The 7,901-nt window shown below is 46.4% G+C and overlaps 2 long non-coding RNA genes across 2 annotated transcripts in view; both read left to right on the forward strand.

The window, feature by feature from the left end:
• Positions 1-1,480, forward strand: part of LOC136178475 (uncharacterized) — a 3,361-nt gene extending 1,881 nt beyond the window's left edge. The window contains exon 2 of the long non-coding RNA XR_010665891.1: positions 956-1,480. This is a non-coding gene — a long non-coding RNA (uncharacterized lncRNA). The remainder of the gene's footprint in view (positions 1-955) is intronic.
• Positions 1,481-2,573: 1,093 nt separating this feature from the next.
• LOC136178476 (uncharacterized) lies at positions 2,574-7,267 on the forward strand. Its single transcript, XR_010665892.1, has 2 exons — positions 2,574-6,801; positions 6,889-7,267. It is a non-coding gene; the product is annotated as an uncharacterized lncRNA (long non-coding RNA).
• Positions 7,268-7,901: the final 634 nt, after the last annotated feature.

The following is a 7,901-nucleotide window of genomic DNA, read 5'->3' on the forward strand; positions in this document are numbered from 1 at the left end:
AACCGTCCAATCGCAGCCGTGATGTCATTGAAGGGCCACCTATAGATCTGCATGTGACAGCGTGCTCGACCCTGACCTATGACCTTTGACTTGTGTCCTGCTGGTCCTCACAAGTATAGCTGATTTTATGGCGATCTGACACACACACGAGCTGTTTCATGGCGTGAGCACGGCGTCACAAACGCTAACAGACGACCACAAGCTAACGCGTCGGCAGAGTAGACGAGAGGAGACCCTTCAGGTGATGAAGAGTGATTCAGGTTACTGTTACTGCACGGAGCCCCGCCCCCTCCTCCTCCCTGAGCACAGAACGCACTCAGGTGTGCATCAGGTGAAGAAGGAGGGGCAATCAAGGAGAGAGAGAGAGAGAGAACAGGATGAACCCTTACTCCCGACAGGAAATGGACGGTTCTTTTTTAATGTGTTCAGTAAAACGAGGATTTTATTTCTTATTCGTCTTAAATGTCCAACATGGCGAGCTGTCACTGCGAGCGCTCCTCGGGTTTCAGGCGTCTCTCTCTCTCTCTCTCTCTCTTTACCTGTGAAAGGTGTTTTTTTACGTGATGATTGCATCATAATAATCGAAGCAGCTGTGTGTTAACAGATTGGTCTAAAGGTTGGCGTGCTGATATCGTCTCGCCGCTTCCTGTTAGAGGTCAGAACTCGCTTAGTAATAAAAACCGGCGTGCTTTGTGAGCACGTGTGAACAGCTGTGTGTGACAGGCGCTCACTGAACGGACGCTTTACTGTCGGCCTTGCAGGATTCTGCTGCGTCATGTTGTCCGTCCTGCTGGACTGGTTTCATAATGAATCAGCTGTTTTCCTGAAGGACCGCCACGTGGCAGCTGGAGCATCACCTTGAAGCCATCGCCTCGCCGTGTGTGTTCATCAGGTCGTTATAAACCTGAGCGGAGACTTCACTTCCTCAGTATTGATGTTTGATGTTTCCCTCCAGGAGCAGGAGGCTGGTCTCCATGGTGACGGACCAGGAGCCCTGGATCCAGGTGGACCTCAGGGAGCAGATGGAGGTGACGGCGGTGGCCACACAGGGACGCTATGACAGCTGGGATTGGGTCAGCAGTTATCAGCTGCTCTACAGTGACACGGGCCGAGCCTGGAAACAGTACAGACATGAGGACGGCGTCGGGTGAGTCCAATGTTTAATCTCATCAGCGGTTTTATGACTTTGGATTCCAGCGGCTGAATGACATCACTTCCTGTCCTACACACTCTTGTTGTGTCTGACCTGCTGTTCTGAGGTCAATGTGTGTGTGTGTGTGTGTGTGTGTGTGTGTGTGTCTCTGTGTGTGTGTGTGTGTGTGTGTGTGTGTGTGTGTCTCTGTGTGTGTGTGTGTGTGTGTGTGTGTGTCTCTGTGTGTGTGTGTGTGTGTGTGTGTGTGTGTGTGTGTGTGTGTGTGTGTGTCTCTGTGTGTGTCTGTGTGTGTGTCTCTGTGTGTGTGTGTGTGTGTGTGTGTCATTATGCAGCAGGTCCTGTTAGCATGATAAGCTAGGCTACCTGTCATTATGCAGCAGGTCCTGTTAGCATGATAAGCTAGGCTACCTGTCGTTATGCAGCGGGTCCTGTTAGCATGATAAGCTAGGCTACCTGTCATTATGCAGCAGGTCCTGTTAGCATGATAAGCTAGGCTACCTGTCGTTATGCAGCGGGTCCTGTTAGCATGATAAGCTAGGCTACCTGTCATTATGCAGCGGGTCCTGTTAGCATGATAAGCTAGGCTACCTGTCATTATGCAGCGGGTCCTGTTAGCATGATAAGCTAGGCTACCTGTCATTATGCAGCAGGTCCTGTTAGCATGATAAGCTAGCCTTCCTGTCATTATGCAGCGGGTCCTGTTAGCATGATAAGCTAGGCTACCTGTCATTATGCAGCAGGTCCTGTTAGCATGATAAGCTAGCCTTCCTGTCATTATGCAGCGGGTCCTGTTAGCATGATAAGCTAGCATGGTGTGAAGTTTATGTAGAACTGGGACAGTTTTCTAGATATTTGTGGGGACAGATGGTCACCTTATGCTAACAGTCATTCAAAGCTAGCTAGCCAGCGTGATTGCTTGACAGTAAGGTTAGCTGATATGTCGTATAGCAAAATCTAAACCCTGCCCTCGCTGAGGGCCCCCGCAGGCTCGCTGAGGGCCCCCGCAGGGCTCGCTGAGGGCCCCCGCAGGGCTCGCTGAGGGCCCTCAGAGGTCATTTATTAATATTCAGCAGCGTTAGCATTAGCCTCCTGGCTAACATTCAGCTTTGGAGCTGACTGGAAAAGCTTGTCAGCAAATTATTCGTTGAGGTCAGATGGCGCTCGCCGTTCATCGTTCCTCACATCCCGACGTTTGTGCAGGTCTGGGCGCACGTCTTCACACAGACCGCCACGTCTGGCCTAAAGCTCCAAGGACCGCCCTCAACGTTAGCATAAAAAAACATCCTGTTTTAAAAAGAGGGGGATTACATCAAATCAAATAAATGGTACAATGTTTGACCAACCCTTACTGGTGACATGAAGGTGGTAACAAAGCCTGCCTTGTTTGTGCTGCTCCTCCCTCTTAACCCCCCCCCCCCCCCCCCCCCCCCCCCCTCCATCTGATATCTCTCCTGGCAGAGGCCCTGCATGTTTGAGAGCTCACACAGTGACAGTAAGAGTTTCATTTAGCCTTTTGTCACATGAGATATCTCTGTGGCGTGTTCTCAGGGGAGCGATGATGACATGGAGGTCAGGTTCACGTAACACCTCCTCTCACTTTTTCTGACACATTTCAAGGTGTGGGCCGGTCTGGTGTCAACACAATTATTAAAGCGCTCCTCTCGTCCTCCCTGCAGTGTCGCAGCTTGTTACGCCGGCCTGCCACTCTGAAAAAGAAAATCGCCTTTTGTTGACGCATGTCATTAATTCTTCATCGTGTTTGTCCCAGTTATGTCAGAAGCTGCTGACAACACGTGGAATTGTTCTTCTCTGACTTTTCTTCTTGGCAGGCCAATTAGCGGAGTGTGTAGTCGCCCACTGGCGTGTTTCTGTGTTGCAGTGAGGGTGAACCTTACGTGGAGTTTGTTATTCAGATTAAATAAAATATCATCAAGTTGAACACGACTTTTATTTCTCTGAGACGAGTCAAAGTCTTTTCAGAACGCCGCCTTCTCTCTCGCTCCGTAAATATTTCACTCAGACTCAGAACATTTTCTCACTCCGAGCTCGTCAAAAAAACTCAAAAACATCTCTAAGCTTTAATATATGATGACCGAGCGTAGCATCATGTTAGCATGGCAGAGCTCTGCGGTCAAGTGAGGGCCAATAAATATGTAACGTTGCCTTCAAAATAAAACAGAATTAAATCAGAAGCCAAGACAAGAAACGCTTTCTGAAATACAGCTCGCTCACAGACACACCAACAGCTTGTTGTTTCACAGCAGCAGTTCTGTTTGTTAAGAAACTTTATTTAGTTACCATGACGACTGAGTTTGGATTTAGAAAAGAGCAGCTATACATACACTGGAGTCATTTCAGCTGCTGTCTTTTTAAGGCTCCGCCTCCCCACGTGCCCACTCTCTTCTGATTGGCCAGCTCTCTGGAAGCAGAACACTGCAGGGCTGCCAGGGGAGGGCTGCTCTCCAGGTCTGGGAGAAGAGAGTCTCTGTAAGAGGTTTCAGAGGCTTGAAGCTGTCTGCTGAAATTCTTGGTTTCATATCGGTGAGCTATGGCGTGATTTATAGAATTCCCCGCTAGCCTCACCGTCATCTTTTGTGCTTGTTTTTCCTTTAGTGCCCCCTGGTGGTGGAAGTTACATACTGTGCTTTTAAAACATCAGATTAACATGGTACGAGTTTAAATGTTTTTAAAATCATGTTTAATTTAAGATGATAAATGTGGACATCCTTCCTCCAAGGACAGCTGTTACTTTACAATCCACTCCAGCACACAGAGAGTCTCTCTTCTTCATAATGGATGGTTGAGTTGAGATAACAAACCGCTCTTCAGGCTGTGAGCAGATCTTTGCGTGTGTGTGTGTGTGTGTGTGTGTGTGTGTGTGTGTGTGTGTGTGTGTGTGTGTGTGTGTGTGTGTGTGTGTGTGTGTGTGTGTGTTCAGCAGCTGCTCAGTCTGCCGGAGCCTCCGACCAGAGAGCCAATCTTTAAGATTGCATGAACCATCTGCTACAACTGTTGCATAATTCTCTCTTTTTTCCAGTTTGAGATATTTAACCAGAAGTTGTTTTTATGTAAACATGAACAAAGTCACACGATTCAATCCGTGTCTCACATCAATATCAGCGTAGCTCGAGGTCTCAACAAATACTCTGAATATTTACAGAGACACATTCTGCTGCGTGTCGCTGACTGATTAGAACCAGTATCATGATAAAGATGTGACAGCTGCTTCCACACGCCGTCACTCCTCATGTCAGGACGTCTGATAAGAGACGGGGGGTGAGAGGTTATGAACACGTTACCAACAGGACCGGAGGAAAAGCTTTCTAAAGACAGAGCTCCACTTTAACAGATTCAAATCAAACATTAGAACTCAGCTCCGCCCTGCCTCAAAGATTCTAAAGTTTATTTTTTAAACGTGAGTAAAGAAAACTGTTCCCTTTGCTGTTGTGCGTTGGTAAGGCTTGAATCAGTCACATCAGTTCATTCAGGATGCTAACTGCTAATGAAGTGGAGGACATTTTAGAGGCTAAAAATGGAGATTAACATGCAGGAGTGTCTGACCGGGCTGCATTAATCACTGTGAGCTAGCGTTAGCTACAGCGAGCAGCTACTAGCTAGCTGCTGTGTTTTTAAAGTTTCTGCTTTCTAACTTTGTAACGGAGCCGCAGCAGCAGCAGGAGACATTCTGTGTTGTTTAGTAAGCAGGGGAGTGACATCACTAAACGGCGCACTGTAGCCGTGGACGGAGGCCTGTAACTGGCTCCTCTGAACTCAGTGATGTGAGGGTTCATGTGGACACTGTCGGGCTACATTGGTTAGCATTGTGGAAACCTCGGGGTTCTACTTCCTGTCTCCACCGCCCTGCAGAACACCGTTAACCAAGAGGCACCAAAGCGTTGTAAATGGTATTTGGATGATATTAGCAGGAGAAGTTTCTAGTTTCTGTTTATTGGGGGTTTCTGAAAAGTCAGAGACCCTCAACAGCTACCCCATCGACGATCCCACTCTCCACATCCTATCAGTAGAAACAGGCATCAGGAGCAGAGCTGCACGCTCACACAGACAGTTTAGAGCCAAACCCCCCCCCCCCCTCCTCATGTTAATGTGAACATGGACTTAAAGACAGGACAGAATGAATGGCAGCCAATTAGTCTGCAATCCCTTAATGAAAGTCTGGCCCGAGTCAGCAGGCTCAAGCTTTCGCCGAGACCTTGCTGCTATACTAACTCACATCCGTCTGGCATTTTAACAAGTGAAGCTCAAAGGTAACGGCTCGCTGCCAGGAACCGAACTGAGGGCGTCTAATGAGAGAGCAGCAGCTGCTGGTTCCACGGCGAGCTCTCAGTCACTCCGAGCCAACGCCAAGCCAAATTAGCTCCACGTACGGAGAAAAAAATGATGAATTCTTATTATTCAAAAGCTGGCAGGAAGTCCTGAAGCCTTCTGGGATCTCTGACACGATGCAGCGTTTAAGAAGAAATGGTATGGAACAAGCAAACACTGATCAGTCTGATGACACAGTTACTAATCCTGTGAGAGGCTGCTTTTATTCTCAGAGAAACTCATAACGAGTGAGTTTCTGAGTGACAGCCGGGCCGTCTTCATGACCTGAACACAGAATGACCATCAGAAAAGAGCAGAACAACATGAGTCCTCTGTGGTCGTAAAACAATTTACAATCACGTTAAAACAGGATTCACCTGAAAGGAGTAAAATGTTTTATTCTGTATATTAAAGGAGCAGTATGTAACTCTGACCCCTTGTGGTTAAAATGGGTACTGCAGTCTAAATTCTAAACATCATAGAGAGCTGTCCCCCCCCCTCCTCTCTAGAGTGGACGCTCACTCAGGTCACCATGTGGTGGACTCTGAAGCTTCAGTGTTTATCCAGCTCTGCATGGGTCTGTAAACCTTTCTGTGTTCTAACCTCTCTCCATTTTTCTAAAATATATTTAAATATAAGTATTTAAATCTCCTGTAGACGTAAACGTAGAGCGCACACATTTCTCCTCAGTTGGACTCGTTCTCCTTCTGCATCGTTTTCTCTCCGACCTCAGAAACAGGAACACCATCGCGGCGTCCTGTTGTTGTCACAGGAGGAACGTGTGAAACAACAGGAAGACACTCCTCTACACGATGATAATAACCTCATTAGTGCAAGCCAGGGGAGAGGAGGTGTGAAATGACTTGTGTGTGCGATGTTCTGAGGACTTTTATCACTTTACATCCTGTCAGACTCAAAGACCCACAAACACTTCCTCTCCACTTTCTCTCCTTATTGGAAAGAAATGAGGTTTTGCTTGATGATACTTTCAAAGTTCACTCTTGAAGAAAGTGTAACACTGCTGAAATAGCGTCAACAGCAGCGTCTGTCAATCAAATCCCCTGAACCAATTGGATGCAGTCTGCAGTCGGCATCTACCCCCTTTCCCCAGGTGAACTAATCACCTGATTGAGCCCAATCAAGCAGTTTGTCAGAAGGCAGCAGGACACAGTCATTCCTAAAACAGTCAAGGAGAACTTCTTAAAGTTAAAACTTGTGCTTTTCAACCCCGGACACAAAGCTGGACTTAACTTAACTGAGACTTCAAGCCCTTGAAGCTGCTGTGCTGCTGCTGCTGAGGAGGAATGTTTCAGGACTGAACACTGGTGAGACATCCACAGTGGAACATTTGATTAAATTGCTGCTCCCAAGTTGAGCAGACTTGTGATTTTGTTACCTGTTTGTCTAAACAGGTCAGACCATATTGCTGGAGCAAAGAAGATGGCGAGCAAAAGGAGCAACTTCAAAAGACTCAAGAAGATTCCTTCAAAAGGCAGGCCTCAAGCCTGGCTGTCTGGTGTGGCAGGATTCCCCCTCCCTAAATAAACACATTCTGTACACACATAACAAATAACTGCAGTACGTGTAATGTGTTTGGTGCCTTGATTTATATGAAGATAATTGGGGAACGTTTAGTATATGTTGTATGGAGGGTAAAAGGTGCCTGTAAGAATCTGTGAATTGAAGGCCTGTTTTCTTTTATTTAATTGTGGGGGTTTCCTTGATTAATTTCAAGTGTTTTCTGTTATTTGTTCAAAATAGAACTTTGTGAAATACAAAACCGGCTATCAACATTCTGTGTCGTGTGTTTAATTAATTCTCCACCAGCTCCAAGAGTCTAACCTACATCAGCTCGGTACACCTCAATCTTGTATTTTGATATTATTTATAAATACATATTTCATTTAAACTAAATGTTGTATCCTGAGTGTTACAGAAGGCACAGCCCCTGTTTTAAATCCTGCTTTAACATAATTCCATGTCTAATATTTGCAATCTGCTCCGCGGGGAATAAGCTGAAATCATCTTTGCAAATATGCAGAGGTGGGAAGAGGAATGTGTTCGAGCAGGGGTCCAGATTACCTTCATTATCCTTGAAAAGCCTGATTTAAAAAACCTCTCTTTAAAAGAAGCTGTGAACAAATGTGCCAGACAAATTGTAGTCCTTAATTTCTCCTCCTTTAATGCGTTAATATTCATGCCTGTTAGCTGCTCAGGTAGAGGAGGATCAACAAGGACCACGAGGCATTTACATAAGAGCTGAGTCCTCTTTTATCCCAACTATGTTCTGCTAACACAATAACAACTCTGATTAGCGGAGGAGGAGGAGTGGGTTTGTCTTATTAAACCGACGAGTTCACAGGAAACTCTTTCTCTGCAGACCAGCACAGTGTCTATTGGTCTACTGGTCAGCTGGTCTTTTTGT

Source organism: Labrus bergylta, unplaced genomic scaffold, assembly GCF_963930695.1.
Source record: "Labrus bergylta unplaced genomic scaffold, fLabBer1.1 SCAFFOLD_218, whole genome shotgun sequence".
NCBI classification, from domain to species: Eukaryota; Metazoa; Chordata; class Actinopteri; order Labriformes; family Labridae; genus Labrus; species Labrus bergylta.